The 16,816-nt window shown below is 40.4% G+C and overlaps 2 long non-coding RNA genes across 2 annotated transcripts; both read right to left on the bottom strand.

The window, feature by feature from the left end:
• Positions 1-1,126: 1,126 nt before the first annotated feature.
• Positions 1,127-6,673, bottom strand: LOC110594979. Its single transcript, XR_002481548.1, has 3 exons — positions 6,589-6,673; positions 3,932-4,021; positions 1,127-1,198 (listed from the first exon to the last, which is right to left on the bottom strand). It is a non-coding gene; the product is annotated as an uncharacterized LOC110594979 (long non-coding RNA).
• A 4,541-nt stretch (positions 6,674-11,214) lies between these two features.
• On the bottom strand, positions 11,215-16,523 carry LOC103253043. Its single transcript, XR_002481549.1, has 3 exons — positions 16,438-16,523; positions 11,418-11,581; positions 11,215-11,338 (listed from the first exon to the last, which is right to left on the bottom strand). It is a non-coding gene; the product is annotated as an uncharacterized LOC103253043 (long non-coding RNA).
• Positions 16,524-16,816: the final 293 nt, after the last annotated feature.

Genomic DNA, 16,816 nt, shown 5'->3' with positions numbered 1-16,816 from the left:
AGATAACATAGTCAACAGCACACTAAAAACAAGACATGGTGTGCCTCTATAAGTCAAAACCGTAAGAGTTTAAATATTGAAATTATTATCTAAAACCGTAATATTTTTGGCTGGGCACAGTGGCTCACACCTGTAATTGCAGCACTTTGGGAGGCCGAGGCGGGAGGATCACTGGAGGCCAGTAGCTTGAGACCAGCCAGGACAACCTGGTGAGACCCCACCTCTACAAAAAATTATAAAAAATAAAAATTTAAAAACCATTTAAAATAAACTTAATATTTTCTTGGATATGTCTTAATTTAGTTAACTGGCATAACTAGAGACTCTAATAGAATTTTGTTTCTGTTTTTGAGTAAAGGTATAGTTTTACACATATACTTACCCAAATATTTATTTCCCATTTTCTTTTTTTGAACTGGAGTCTCACTCCGTTGCCCAGGCTGAATGCAGTGGCACGCTCACGGCCACCCTAGCGCCAATCTCCTGGGCTCCGCGATCCTTCCGCCACATCCTTCCGAGTAGCCAGAACTACAGGCGTGTGCCACCACACCCGGCTGATTTGTTTATTATAGAGATGGAGGTCTCGCCAAGTTGCCCAGGCCGTTCTTGAACCCGTGGGCTCAGGCAATCCCCCCACCCCGGTCTCCCAAAGCGCTGGGATTATAGGCTTGAGCCACCATGCCTGGCCCATTTCCCATTTTTTTTCTAAAATTCTTTGCTACTTAAAAGTATTCAAAACCGAAAACATTGGGGGAAAAAAGCCTCAGCAATGTATAAACTAATTTCTTCAATATGAATATCTGGATTGTTGTACCCATTTCTACTCATTTGTTTTTTTTAGGTTAGTCAAGTCATAGAGTACTTTTAAGAGGAAGGACACAGTTAAAACTTACTCCTACTTAACCAAAGAAGCAATAGAATTTCACTCTTAGTATAAAAGATACAGTAGAAGTGATACACCACAACTTTATACTCTGCAAATGACTTTTGGTCATCTTTACTGCCTATTATTATGCTTATAATTCTTTTTATTTATACTTATCTTGGAATACTAACACATTCAAAAATCTAAGGACAAAAAACAAAAACCCATACCATGTTTCCTTCGGCTCGAGCCTTGTTCTGCATTGCTTCTTGTTTTCGCTGCAGGAACTCTTCCACTTGTTTAGCTCTTTCTACAGCTAAATGCCCTTTTTGCCTAATTTGGAGAAATCATGAAGTCAGAATTTTGAACATAAAATATTCCAAAAAGTTAAAAATCTTGCACATTCTAAGTACACTTTTTTCCACTGCAGAATATGAAGGCTGATATGAAACTAACACTTTCTCTGTAATGAAGAAATTGCTACATATATGCTGATATCTACTACTTAAATCAAATTTTGTATGATTTTAAATATTAGTAAAATCTATAATCTGCTATGGATTTGAGGAAGGCAGATACACCTTCAGGTGTGACGCTCTGACATGTCATTTATAACCATATGAGGCTCTTTTGGGGGTCCCAGAAGTGTACACCACCATCTGCAACTAGATGAAATAGCTGATCTCTCTGTGGAGTATCCTGACGGCATCAACTTCCTCCTCTAACCTTTATGGAAGCAAACACACTTGACTTCCTATTCTAAGATACTGTCTGTGTCCAGTGTTTGCTAGCCTGAACCCCAACTGACACATGACAGTATAGCGATTGCACAGAACTGTTTTACTAAGAACTCGGGCAGATGTATAACAGCTTTGACTTACAGATTTTCACATCATTTATGCATATATAATACCACTACCTGCCCCATGTATTTATATAACTTGTAAGTGCTGCTTCACTGAACAACCATTTTCTAAGCTGGTTAAAATAAGGAGGTATAATCCCATTCACCTTCTTAACCAGAAAAGCGAAAGGCCTTTATAACAAAAACTACAAAACACTGCTCAAAGAAATCAAAGAAGACACAAACAAATGGAAAAATATTCCATGCTTATGGATTAGAAGAAAGAGTATTGTTAAGATATCCATCCTACCCAAGGTAATCTATAGATGCAACACAATAACCATTAAATTACCAATATCATTCTTCTCAGACCTGGAAATGATGATACAGAAATTCATATGGACACAAAAATGACCACGAATACCCAAAACAATTCTCAGCAAAAGAAACAAAGTGGGAGGTATTACACTTCTAGATTTTAAACTTTTTTATAAGGCTACAATAATCAAAACAGCCTGGTATTGGTACAAGAACAGGCATATAGACCAATGGAACAGGATCGAGATTCCAGAAGCAAAACCTCAATTTCTCAATCAACTCATCTTTAACAAAGCCTCCACCACCAATAGCTACTAGGGAGAAGAAAAACATTCATTTAACGATGCTGAGAAAATGGGCTGACCACATGTGAAAGAGTGAAACAGGACACTACCTATCATCATACACAAAAATCAACTTCAAGTGGTTCAAAGACCTAAATGTAAAACCTCAAACTTTAAGAATCTTAGAAAATACAGGAGACACCCTTACAGACATTGGAATAGGCAACCAATTCCTGGTTATAACCCCAAAAGCCCATGACATGAGATGAGATAAGATTCACAAGTGGACCTCGTCAAACTGAAAAGCTTTTTTTTTTTGACTAGGAGTTTCACTCTGTTGCCCAGGCTGGCGTGCAGTGGCATACTCATGGCCACCACAGCCTCAACTTGCTGGGCTCAGGAGATCCTTCCACTTTAGCCTTCCAAGTAGCTAGAACCACAGGCATGCGCCACCACACCTAGCTAATTTTTTTTACTTATTGTAGAGACGAGGTCTTGTCATGTTGCCCCAGGCTGGTCATGAACCCCTCAGCTCAGGCAATCCTCTCACCTCAGCCTCCCAAGGTACTGGGATCACAGGTGTGTTTGGTGCCCAGCCAAACTGAAAAGTTTTTGCAAAGCAAAAGAAACCATCAAGAGAGCAGGGAGACAGTCCACAGAATGGGGAAAAAATATTTGCCAACTGTATATCTAACAAAGGCCTAACATCCAAGATCTACAAAGAACTCAAACGCGCCAAAAGAAACAAACCAACAGCCCCATTAAAAAGTGGGCAAAAGACATGAATAGACACCTCTCAAAAGAAGACATGAACAGTCAACAGATACATGAAAAAATGCTCAGCCTCACTAATCATCAAAGAAATGCAAATCAAAACCACATCAACCCTGGTCAGGATGGCCAACATTCAATAACTCAAAAAACAACAGATGCTAGAGAGGATGCGGAGAAAAGGGAACGCTTCTACACTGTTGGTAGGAGTGTAAATTAGTACAACCTCTGTGGAAAACAGTGTGGTGATTTCTAAAAGACCTAGAAATTGACCTTCTTTATGCCCCTGCAATCTTTCTTCTGGGAACAGACCCAGAGAAACTCAAACCATTCTACAAAAAAGATACCTGTGCACACATGTTTACTGCACCATTATTCACAATAGCAAAAATATGGAATCAACCATGCTGCTCACCGAAAGTGGACTGAATTTTTTTAATGTGGTTCATATACACGATGGAATATTATGCAGACATAGAGGAGGACAAAATTATGGACTTGGCAGCAACTCTGATGGATGTAAAGTCTGTCACACTCAGTGATCTACCACAAAAGCAAAAAGCTGAGTACACATGTTCTTACTCATAAGTAGTCCCTGAGCATGTATCGTCATGCTACAAGAAAGGGACTGGCCGTAGTGGGCACTGCGGGGGGAGGAGGAGGGGGCACGTGACATCCATAGGGGCACCTGATCCTAGACCGGGAGAGATGAGGACCAATGGGAGGCCCAAACTTCGACTGTCCGCAGACCACTTCAGTGCCTAAACCTGACTGACACCCCACATCCAAATAAAAAATATACATATACAGGTATGCCTTACTGGCGACTCTTAAACACAGACTCCATACCTGTAGTGACTCTACTTAACGTTGCTTTGTTTTTCCTCTCGTTTATTAAGCAAACACTTGCTGAGTGTCCATGATTTTGCCACATTACACCTGCCCAAAGATAGAAAGATGAATAAAATAGAGGCAAGTTTGGGTCAACATATGAAAGTCAAAGTACTGCGCCGTAGAAATAGAAGAAAAGGCAAGATTAGTTTATCACCCTTTATGAAGTTGAGAAACATGAGCTCGGTGTCTTTATTTTTCACATGCATTATTGTTTGCTGTATCATGTACACCAAAGAGAACCTGTAACTCATACGCTTGTTCCTTCTAAAGTAGTACAACTGTGCTGAACAGTGGGCACAAACTAGGCTCATGCTGGGCTCACAGGGATAAAGAGAAAACAGTCAAATTACTTCTTCACAGCCGTTCTCTCTTCATTAGACATTGTTAAGAATTCATATCAGCATGCTCTGTTTTATAAAAATTTGATTATTTATTTTGAGTTCCAAAGTTTTACTACTTGAAATCAGTAGAACACTGACTAGACTAATAGCAAAAAGAATGTGAATATAAACACAAACATATAGTAAGAAATTAGAACTTTAGATAGTAAAATACAAAGACACTAAAATAGGCTTAAAAAGTGTTATACAAAATAAGGGATATCAAAAAGTGAGATAACAGAGGCATAGCTTTCTTTTATTGAGAAATAATTATTCTAAGACAAACTTTACTTTTTTTAATCTTAACAAGGAAGGGAAAAAAACAGAGTAAGTTTTCTTTTCTTTTCATATTGTAAATGCATAAATCAGTGGCAAGATCTAAGTGAGAACTTCATAGCCGTCCGTGAGTCAAATTCTTTACTGCTAAGAGAAATATAAAATTTTTGAAGAATGATTATAAATTGAGTATCTTAGAAGACGAAGACAACTTTCAAACAGCTGGCACTCTAAGCAACAGAAATAATCTGAGAAATAAAAGTGAGTCCGTATAATGTAAAGCAGAAGAGCGAGGGAGGTAAAATGAGATGAAAAAGTCATGCAAACGTTTATCCATTCAGCTTCCTCCCAGTATCATGTCTATCTGATGGAATGAAATTGTTGCTAGCTTTATCCAAATTAAATGAAGCAATGCAGAGAAAAAGACTGGAAAAGTAAAAGCACTATAAAAACGCACATGTTAAGAGGCACTCAATAAGTTTTATAAAATGGTCTTATGTGGCTTGAGCTCCTGACATGAAAAAGCAAATAGAAGAGGTATGCTTTCAAGACATGGACAGATGCAAAGTCAGACAGGCCAGAGATGCTGCTAAGAAAGGAAGAAGAAAAATAAAAAAGGAACAGGCAAACATGGGTGATTCAAAATATGAGGAAAAGAGAATATGAAAGAGTCCTAGATGACTACAGATTTCAGTTTACTGACTCAGTTTGAACCAAGGGAAAGAGTTAACCAGGAATGACAATGATATCAAGATTATAATTACCAGAAATCATGACAGTGGAGAAAATGTTCCATAATGTCACTGATCACCAAAAAGTACAAGACAAAAGAATTACAATATTCAGATTACAAGAGACTCCAGGTATTAACTAGTCCAACTATTCATTGAATAAAGTGTTCCCACATTACCATCTAAACACCCCTGATACACTGTCATTTCGCTCTCTGTTTGAAGTTTGAAGATATTCAGTAAATCCCATGATGGTCTGCTCTTTGAACAGCCCCCATGGCAGACTGAAATTCGTGTCCCACTTCTCTTAGTTTTAATAATTCTACCTTGTAGAAATATAAAGAAGTCTAATTCCTCTTCCACACGACAAGTCACCCAATTCTTCCAAGCTTGCTCTTTTAACCACGCTTTCTTTAATGCTGGCTAAATTCCCAGTTTCTTTCATTGTTCCCTGTAAAATGTTCCAAAGTTCAGAAAAGTCAATATGGTGCAAGTGTTAAGTGAGTGAACCGAAGAGCCAAACCGTCCAGCTTCAACTCCAGGTTTAACCCATAAATAGTTATGTGACCTGCAACAAATAATCACACACTCTCTCATTTCTTAACCTATAAAACAGCAAGAATAATAACTCTTGCCTCATGACCTTGGTGATTAAAGCAGTTAACAGCATATTCTGTTATCGTTATTCTTGGTAGTTACGTTCTATAAAGTCACCATGAATACTGAGTTAGCGAATACCGAACCACTGTTTCTAGGGAAATTACCAAGTGAGACTTCTGTCAGGCTCCTGTCACATCATTTTTGACAACAGATTACAGATAGCCTTGTTTTATGCGTACACTTGTTTAACATAGATTGTGGCTTCATTAACACTGACCTCATGGCCAATCGTGCTGTCACTCAAGCCTGAAGGAAGCTGACCTAACACACCTTTTTCTCCCTAAGGCACATCAGAACCTCGTGCCAAAAACTGTGGGACAACTACAAAAGGTATAACATACACATCATGGAAATACCAGAAGGAGAAGAAAGAGAGAAAGGAACAGAAACATTATTGAAAATAATAATGACTGAAAAATTCCCCCAAATTAATGTCAGACATCAAACTACAGACACAGGAAGCTCTGAGAACACCAAGCAGATAAATGCCAAAAATACCTAAGCATATTGTATTCAAACTGTAGAAAATCAAAGATAAAGAAACAAGGAAATAAGGAAAACGTACCTTAACTACAGCGGAGCAAACATGAGGATTACACCCAACTTCTCAGAAACCAAGCAAGGAAGAGAGAGTGGAGCGGAATATTCAACTGTTAAGAAAAAAGAATATTAGCCTTGAATTCTACACTCTGTGATAATTACTCTTTCTCAGAGATAAAACTTTCTCAGATAAACAAAAATCGAGGAAATTTGTGACCATGAGTTCTGCCTTGTAGCTGGGTATAGTGGCTTGTGCCTGTAATCCCAGCACTTTGGGAGGCTGAGGCGAGAAGACTGCCTGAGCCCACGGGTCCGAGACCAGCCTGGGCAACACGGTGAGACCTTGTCTCCACAATAAATTAAAAAGAAAATTATCTGGGAGTGGTGGCGCATGCCTGTTGTTCCAGTTACTTGGAAGGATGAGACAGAAAGATCGCCTGAGCCCATCTCGTCAAGGCTGCAGTGGCTGTGAGCAGCGTGCCACTGCACTCTGGGGGATAGAGTAAGACTCCTACTCAAAAAACAAACAAACAAACAAAAATCTGCCTTGTATGAAATGTTAAATGAAGTTCTTCAGAGAAAACAAAAGTGATTTAGTCCAGAAACTCAGACCTATACAAAGGAATGAAGCACACTCAGGACGGAATAAGTGAAGATAAAATCTAAACTTCCATTCTTCCTATTCTTAGTTAATATAGCAGTCAGCAGTTTGCTCAAAATGGTAATAGCAACAATGTATTCCATTATGTATGCTGTGTGTGCACACATGTGCTTATGTACCAGTGAAATAAATGACAGTGATGACATAAGGTGCAGGAAGGGGAAATCAGAAATATGTTGTTATTGTAAGTGGAATAGTTATTTGAAGGGGTGTAGTGTTATGTGAAAGCGGACTTGGATTAATTGTAAGTGTATATTGCAAACTCTGGGGCAACCACTAAAAACAGCTTTAAAAAAGTACAACTAAGGCAGGAGAGAAAAAGAAATCACGCAAAATGTTCAATTAAAACAACAAAAAGCAATTGGGGTGCAAGGGTGCACACCTGTAGTCCCAAGGTGGGAGGACTGTTTGGGAGCCCAAGGTGGGAAGACTGTTTGCGGCCAAGAGTTCAAGTCCAACCTGTGAAGCATAGCAAAACCCTATCCGTTTAAAAAAAAATTTACAAAAAAACACAAAAGGCAGAAAAAATGTGAAATACAAAAATAGGAAAAAAGAACAAGAGCAACAAATAGAAAACAGTAATATATATGATACTAATCCAATTGTATCAGTACTCACAAACATCACTAGTCTAAATGCACTGATTAAAAGATAAAGATTGTCAGGGTAGATCAAAAAACAAGACCCAATTATATGTTGCCTAGAAGAAACTCACACGCGATAAAATGAATCTAGACACAGACTTAATATCCTTCACAAAAATTAACTCAAAATGGGTCACAGACCTAAATATAAAACACAAAACTATAACGTAGAGAAAACCTAAATGAACTTGGATATGGTGATAACTTTTTCAATATGATGCCAATGGCACAATCCATAAAAGAAACAACTGATAAGCTAGACTACACTAAAATTTAAAATGTCTGCTCTGCCAAAGACAATACCAAGGGAATCGACAAGTTCCAAAGAGAGAAAATTTCTGCAAAGACATATCTCATAAAAGACTGTTTTCTAAAATATGCAAAGAATTCTTAAAATTCAACAATATGAAAATGAACAACTCGTCAGGTGCAGTGGCTCACGCCTGTAATTCCCACACTTTGGCAGGCAGAGCCAAGAGGACTGCTTGAGCCCAGGGGTTCAAGACCAGCCTGGGCAACTTGGCGAGACCTTGTCACTACAATAAATCAAAAAATGAGGTGGGCGTGTTGGTGCATGCCTGTAGTTCCAGCTACTTGGAAGGTTAAGGCAGAAGGATCGCATGAGTCCAGAAAGTTGAGGCTATAGTAGCCATCATCAGGCAACTGCACTCCAGTCTGGGCAACAGAGTGAAACTCCAACTCAAAAGAAAAAAGAAAAGAAAAGAAAAAGAAAATGAACAACTCAATGTAAAAAGGGGCAAAATGCCTGAAAAGACAACTCAACAAAAAACATATACTGGTGGCAAGAAACATACACAAAGCTGTTTAACACCACACATTGAGAGGGAACAGCAACTAAAATAGTGAGAGACCACTACATGCCTAATAAAACGGCCAAAATCCAAAACACTGGCAACACTAAATGCTAGCAAGGACATGGAGCGACGGGCACTCGACATCGCTGGTGGGAATGCAAAATGGCGCAGTCACTTTTGAAAACAGGTCGGTGGGTTCCTACAAAACTGAACATACTCTTACCACATGATCTAGCAATGATGTTCCTCAGCATTTACCTAAATAGTTGAAAACTTATGTGCACACAGATGTCTGTAGCAGTGTTATTCATAACTGCCAGCTGGGCATGGCGGCGTGCATCTGTAGTCCCTGCTATGCAAGGGAGGCAAAGGTGGGAAGATCACTTGAGTCCAGGAGTCTGAGGCTGCAGCGAGCCATGATTGTACCACTGCACTCAAGCCTGGGCAACAGAGTGAGACTCTGTCTCAAAAACAAACAAACAGCAACAGCAACAACAAAAATGGGCTGGGCATGGTGGCTCACACCTGTAATCCCAGGGCTTTGGGAGGCTGAGGTGGAAGAGTTGCTTGAGGCCAGGAGTTCAAGGTCAGCCTGGGCAACACAGCAAGATCCCATCTCTGTAAAAAGTATAAAAGGGGCTGGGTGCAGTGGCTCAGCCTGTAATCCCAGCACTTTGGGAGGCCAGGGTGAGAGGACTGCCTGAGCTCAGGGGCTCCAGACCAGCCTGAGCAATTTGGTGAGACCTTGTCTCTACAAAAAAAATGAAAATACGAGCCGGGCATGGTAGTGCATGCCTGTACTTCCAGTTACTTAGAAGGCTAAAGCGGAAGGATCGTCTAAGCCCAGCACATCGACGCTGCAGTGGCCACGTGTGTGCCACTACACTCTAGCCTGGATAAGAAGAGTGAGACTCCAACTCAAAAAACAAAACAAGCATAAAAAGAAAATAAAGAAAATACACTATAAAAAATAAGGTTAAAAAACTTATAACTGTCTTACATAACTTAGAAGCAACCAAGAAGTCCTTCAGCAGGTTAATGAATATAGTGTGGAACATTCAAACAATGGGATATTATGTTCAAAAGCGAAGGTATCAAACCATGAAAACACATAGAGGCACCCTGAATGTATATTACTAAAGAGAGAAGACCATCTGAATAGGCCACACACTGCACAATTCCAGCTACATGACATTTTGAAAAAGTAAAACCATGAAGACAGTAAAATGACCAGCGGTTGCCAGGGGTGAGGAGGGTGGAAGGATGACTAAATGGAGCCCAGAGGGTTTTTAGGGCAGGGACACTGCTGTGGATGACACTGCAACGGTGGACACATGTAGTGACATACGTGCTAAAACCAACAGAATGTCTGATACCGACAGTGAACTCCCCTCTCAACACTATGGACTCTGGGTGATAACGGACCAGCTCGTCGACTGGAATACTGCTGTTGCTCAGGCGTGGTGTCGAGGGGAAGGCTGTTTGTGTGTGGGGAGAAACAAGAGGGAACTCCCTATGCTTTCCGTTGATTTTGCTGGGCCCTAGAGCTGCTCTAAAAACAAAGTTCATTCATTAAAACATATACATCTGAATAAATATTCTAGAAAAATCAATAATTCTAGAGAATAAAAGTATCACACATTTGTTTCATCATTTATAAAAAATACGCATATATGTGAGTCCGTAGACTTCCTTTCTCAAAACGGAAAGAATCTATAACTCAGTTCACATCTCATTTAATTCTGTAAATAACTTATCATGTATTCACATATTAATTTATATGTACCTCAACTATGTATTACTCAAGTACATTTAATTATCTTTTATAACGGAGGCGGAAATCATAAAGTAACGCTCTCCTTAAAATCCACACAAGGAGAAGATGATGTGACTAAATTTTCACAAAACACTATCTGTTCTTCAGTCACTCACCAGAATGTTTTAGAGAAGAAAGAGGAATGTCTGCGAAAACACATATACATACTTAAGAAAAATAGAACTATGCAAAAAAGTCACCTTTATTAAATTAAGTCAACAGAAGGAAAGCAAAAAGTCTGACGAACAGCTCACAAAAAGTTATACATCGGAGATGAATGTGGCGGAAAAAAGTGCTGAGACAAAGACAGAAGAAGGTTTTAAGTGGTGAAGAAACGAGGCCAAAACGCAGGCTGTGGAGATGCGCTTGGGTGGGATCCCATCTAAACTCATATTCTGATTCACTCAAAACCAGTGGACGATGAAACACCGCAACCACATGTTGACGGAAAGTTATCACGTGTTCCTTTCAGCAGTACTTCTGTCTAAACACATAAACGAGACACAAAAATCAGGCCGCACTGCAGCGCCACATGCTTGCCATCCATACTCAAGGGCCAAGTCCACACCTGAGAAAGTTACTGCATCCAGGAGGCAAAAGATACTCAACGTAAACAACGGAGAAAACAGCAAGGTGTAGGTACTAAGCTACACATGACAGGAGACAAGATACACATGGGACGAGTTCATGGATCGTCACAGTCCAACCCGTTTGCACTGGCTTGTTTAGACACAGCCTTCAAACTTTTCAAAGTTTTTCTAATATCGTCAGCATCAGGAAAATGGTGATGACCTGCAGCCTCGCTAGGAAATCCTGGACGAACTCCAAGCAGAATCCCTCTGTGGATAAACATGCACAGTGACCATCATTACTTCCTCTGAGGCACAGCCCGAGCGATTCTGCTGAATGCAGCCATACCTTTCTGGTAGTCCGCGGCCATGTGTTTCTCCTTTCCATCTAGCTTCACGATCTTCTGCACTTTGCGGCTGCGTTTGATCAAAAATGGCATGGAAATGTTCAGACTGTCCTCGTGATTCAAAGGATGATGAAGCCACAGCCCCTCCACTGCCAAGAAACGGGGTCTGAGGAGCAAACAAAGAGCTCTCACATGCTTATCTCATAAGACCTGAAAAGTGAACTTCAATTCTCTACTTTTAAAAAGTAATTACTTAAAAGGAACGTCAATAAACAAAAAGCCTGGGGTGAAATGGTTTGCTACTATATTATAACTATTAATAATAAAAGTAGTCTACTTTTCTACTTTGTTACGAACAATAAAGCATAATTGACTGTGACAACATTAACCATAAACAAGAACAGAAAAACAACAGTAATTTCGTGCAAACATGGAAAACTGTGTTCTTACTTAACAAATTTTGAAACAATTTTTTTTAATTTTTAATTTTGGATTCAGGGGTACACAGGCATATTCATTACATGAACAGACTGTGTAGTGGTGGGGACTGGGTCTCAGGTGGCCTGTTCCCCAGACAGCGAACAACAAATTTCTAATATACATTTGGTGTGATTCTGGTCTACTAAGCTGAAGTATATATGACTTATAAGTAAAAGAGAACTTGCTGCTGTAACACTCAAAATGTTTAACAGAAACATTTGCATATGGTTTTTAATGTACCCCCAATCCTTCAATTCATCAAGCAGATATGAAGGTAGAAACATTATTGAAACATACTCCATATGCAAATTGAAAAGGTAAAACATCATATCTATCTTTGAATAGTTTACAATCAAGTTGAAAGAAAAAGCACAAAACTAGAAAATCATTTCAATCCTGTGGTAAATGACAACAGAGATACTCCAAAGTAGTAAATACTGAGCAAATCCACAAAGTAGAAAAAAAACACATCAAAGCTGGGCTCGGTGGCTCAGCCTGTAATCCCACGCCTTTGGGAGGCTGAGGTGAATGGATTGCCTGAGCCCACAGGTTCGAGACCGGCCTGGGCAGCGAGACCTCATCTCTACAATAAATAAAAAAATCAGCTGGGCGTGGTAGCGCATGCCTGTAATTCTGGCTACTTGGAAGGCTGAGGCGGAAGGATTGCGGAGCCCAGCAGTTCGAGGCTGCGGTGGCCGGGAGCGGCCACTGCACTCCAGTCTGGGTGACAGAGTGAGACTCCAACTCAAAAAAAAAAGAAAAAACACATCAAAAGTAAAATCCCTATTAACAAAAATGACAACAACAACAAGCCCCGGAGAAAGATATTGTTTAACCTGGCCTTGACAGCAACATAACAGTGAGAAAGCTGATAGGAGCTGGGTGCTGCAGTACAGATATGCAGTGTATGCATGCAGTTGGGTGCTGGTGATGAGCAAAGGAATCGTGGCGACAAACACACTGGTAGGAAGGCAAACAGGAACGCCGAACTTGGCTGTCAAGGATGGGTGCAGCTATGCACCCCCAGCCCTGGGTGTCTGCGTTCGCATGACAAATGACAGAAAGCACTTATGCCCTTACTAGCAGTTGTAGTCTACCAAAACAGTTGTAAGAAGGACGGTAAGTCAATATTTTGCATGAGAAGCAGGAATAAGAGAGAAACCAAGGCAGAGGGACTCATGAGAGGTCGCTGCTGCACACACACCATGCCAAGAAGCTGGAAGAAAAGCCACCCACGAAAAAGCCAGCACCGAAGGGATCCTGGATTCTCTGCGGGGATGACACGGATAAAGGCAGACACAGAAGGAAGGACTCGACCCCAGGGAAAACCCACAGTTAAAAAAGAGGTACGTCAGAAAAGGATAAGAGTCAAAAGTAAGTGAAAAGTGCTAGAGAAGTCATAGTGGAAGAACTTTATTGAGTAGAGGAAATTAATAACCTCAAATGCAAAAGTCAACTTATTTAAACTTTTCCTATTTGAAAATGAGACAGAACAACACGACTAATGCTGAGTGGCGGCCTTTAAAGGAAACCACTTTTTGTCTGGTGTGGTGGCTCATGCCTGTAAATCCTAGCACTTTGAGAGGCTGAGATGGGAGGATGTTCGAGCCCAGGAGTTTGAGGCTGCAGTAAGCTATAATCACACCACTGCCCTCCAGCCTAGGCAATAGAACAAGACCCTGTCTCTAAAAAAAAGTCCCAGGTCCAAGATTCTGCGGATATTAAATAATCAAAGACTTATACACAGATATTTACACTGTGAATAATAATGTCTATTATTTAGAGGTATATAGTAACAGTATTAAGATTTGATTTTTGTCATTATTTTGAGGATCTCCTTAATTTGATTTACATTATACTGACCCTCCAGGTCTTTATCAACTATGCAGAAATAAAAAGGCCTAACAAGTCATGGGTTTCAAACTCAATGAGGAATAAATACAGAAACAATTTGCCTAAAATCATGGAAAATAAATTATTTTATTGCTCCTCAATGAAAACATTACAGAAGTTTATAAAGTGAAGCTGAAATCTATTAAGTACATAGTATCTAACAGTTGAAAATTTGTCTCAGATATCAAACAGTATCAATAGAACTGGACTTTTAGGGTCAAATATCCCCTGGAGACAGCATAGGAAAAGGCGTTACACAGAAGATGTATGCAAAGGGAGAAGAAGAAAAATAATCAAATCTTAACTCTGTGAACTTGATTCAAAATGCTTGACAAGATACAGGGCCTGCACTTTGTTATGTTTTCACTTTCCAATCAGATAAGATATGGGGTTAGCTATTTTAGAATACACCAAATTCTGTCTGAGTCATTCCTGATCAATCATTCAGGGGGTAATAAATTCGACTTAATAGCAAGATAAACGTATACTACTAAAAACACTGTATAAGTCTCTAGTAATACAAAATTGGACAATATGACTCTTATTGAATGGTTGTTATGTGATATGAAAAACTTCTGCATCTCAAGAGACTGAAAAACAAATCTATAAATCCAAGACACAATATATATCTGGATAAAGCAAGCAAAACAAACTTTTATTCAAATCATAACTTCTGGAAAAAAAAAAGAATTGCCAATTCAACTTGACAAATATGTATTGTATACTTAAATACCAAGATTAATGAGGCTGGGTCAGAGGAGTTTATGGTTTAAAATGGTATTGATTAAAAGTTGGTTCAATGACACAAACTAAAATTATAATGCAAGGGAATAATAATGCATTCATTTTCTACTGCTGTGTAACAAATTATCAGAACCTTAGCGCTTACAACCATATCCATTTATTCTGTTTCCTCGGCTCAAGAGTTTGGGTAGGTTTAGCTAGGTCCCCTGCTCAGGATCTCACCAGGCAGAAATCAAGGTGTCAGCAGAGGTATGATTCTCATTGGAGCTCAGGGTCTCTTCCAAGTTCACTGGTTCTGTGGCTATACCAAGTAAAGTAACTTTTTCTTTTTTCTTTTTCTTTTTTTTTTGAGTTGGAGTCTCACTCTGTCACCCAGACTGGAGTACAGTGGCCGCTCCCGGCCACCGCAGCCACGAATTGCTGGGCTCCGGTGATCCTTCCGCCTCAGCCTTCCAAGTAGCCGGAATTACAGGCATGCGCTACCACGCCCGGCTGATTTTTTGATTTATTGTAGAGATGAGGTCTTGCTGCCCAGGCGGGTTTCGAACCCGCGGGTTCAGGCAATCCACTCACCTCAGCCTCCGAAAGGCGTGGGATTACAGGTTGAGCCACCAAGCCCGGCTTAAAGTAATTTTTTCTTTTGCGAGTTGTTGGTCAGAGACCACCATCAGCATCTAGGGGTCACGTCTACTTTGTTGCCACATGTTACTTACCATCTTCCAAGGCATCAGGCTGTTCTGACTTCCTCCCCCTTCCAGGTTGCTATGAAGGAGTCTAGCAAGTTCATGTCAACAAGGGAGCAACCCCTGCATCTCCACTCACCTCATGATATCAACTGCTCCAAGGCCGCCATTTTTAAGGGTACCACTGACACCCAAAGGTAGAGAATGACGGGAGGTGTGTAGATCAGGGGTTGGGAATCTTGGAGCCCACCTTCGACCTGGGCCTACCATAGACGGAGACATGCATAGGATGCCACAGGAGCAAAAGAGGAGGTGTAAGATTCAGACTGGCAGAACAAAAAAGGAAACCACTGTATAAGCCTTTGCCAGGTAAGTTCCAGGCGCTGTTCTCAGAAAAAAACAAAGCAACAACAAAAACACTTTTTATAAATGAAGAAACTAAAGCTCAGAAAAGTAACTGGCCCAAGGTTATACAGTCTGAACCTAGTCAAAGAGAATGTCTGGACTAATGTACCTAGGTAAATGGTTTTCTAGGTAATAGGTCATCAAGGTAAATGGATGGAGGTCGGTGAGGGTGAGGAGGGCAAGAGGGTGCTATAAAGTCCAAGAAAATGCAGGAGCAGAGACACGGCGATTCACAGGAGGCTCACACGAGGAAACCACGAGTACAGTCTTCAGTTCGGCATGAGCCGCGCATACAGTGTGTGGAGGGAACGGGTGGAGTCAGACTTGGAGAAGCCGTCAGGGACCAGATTAAGAGGGGTCTTCTGAGAACCCAACCTTGGAGGCCACATGAAACCACGGAAGGGTTGTAAGCAGAGGCGTGACAAACTATTTAACTTAAAAAACATTCCTCTAACTATTTGGCTACACTTGATATTTGGTCTTCGGGGAGCTATCAGACAAATTCCTGTCGTTCGGGAGAGATAATAAAGCTGTTTAAAAGGGGGGAGGGAACAAAAACATTCCTCTGACAAAAATGGTGTAACAAGAGTCATCCCATAAAGTTTTTAAAGCAGTTCTAAGTGTCACATATTAGTTATCCATACTTGTTACATACTAAATATATACAGGAAAGCCAAGACTCAAAATCAGTGCTGAAGAATTACAGACAAAAATGAACTGCACGCCAAAAAGACAAAAATGCAAAGCCCAGGTGACACACACTAAGAGCAAGGCGGAACGAAGAAGCCGCAGGAGACAGCACGGGCCGGACGCCTACCTTCACCTCCCTGCCTCCGCCGGCACGCAGCACGTCTCTCCAGCCTTGCTCCCTGGCCCTGTGTATCCTCTCCAGCTTTGGGGGCGAGAAACACACAAAACACCACTTCAAGTATGTGCTACGAAAGACACGAAGTGCATTTAGCAATACCAGAACACCAGTGTGAAGGACAGAGAAGTGTACCATGAAAACAGGGCTGCCCTCTTACCCTTTCCTTCTCTTGCCATTTCATCTGCTCAGCCTTCATTAAACTAATAATCTGTAACAATTGTAGAGAGCAACTTCTTAAAATTCTTGAAACTATTATCATTTACAACTTGGCAAAGGAAGAAAAATAAGAGCAAAAACTACCCGATCCTTTTGTTTCTTTCCTTTTTCA

Source organism: Carlito syrichta, unplaced genomic scaffold (assembly GCF_000164805.1).
Source record: "Carlito syrichta isolate Samal-C Ts95f unplaced genomic scaffold, Tarsius_syrichta-2.0.1 Scaffold194860, whole genome shotgun sequence".
Taxonomy (NCBI): Eukaryota; Metazoa; Chordata; class Mammalia; order Primates; family Tarsiidae; genus Carlito; species Carlito syrichta.
This window is presented reverse-complemented; position numbering and strand designations above follow the sequence as displayed.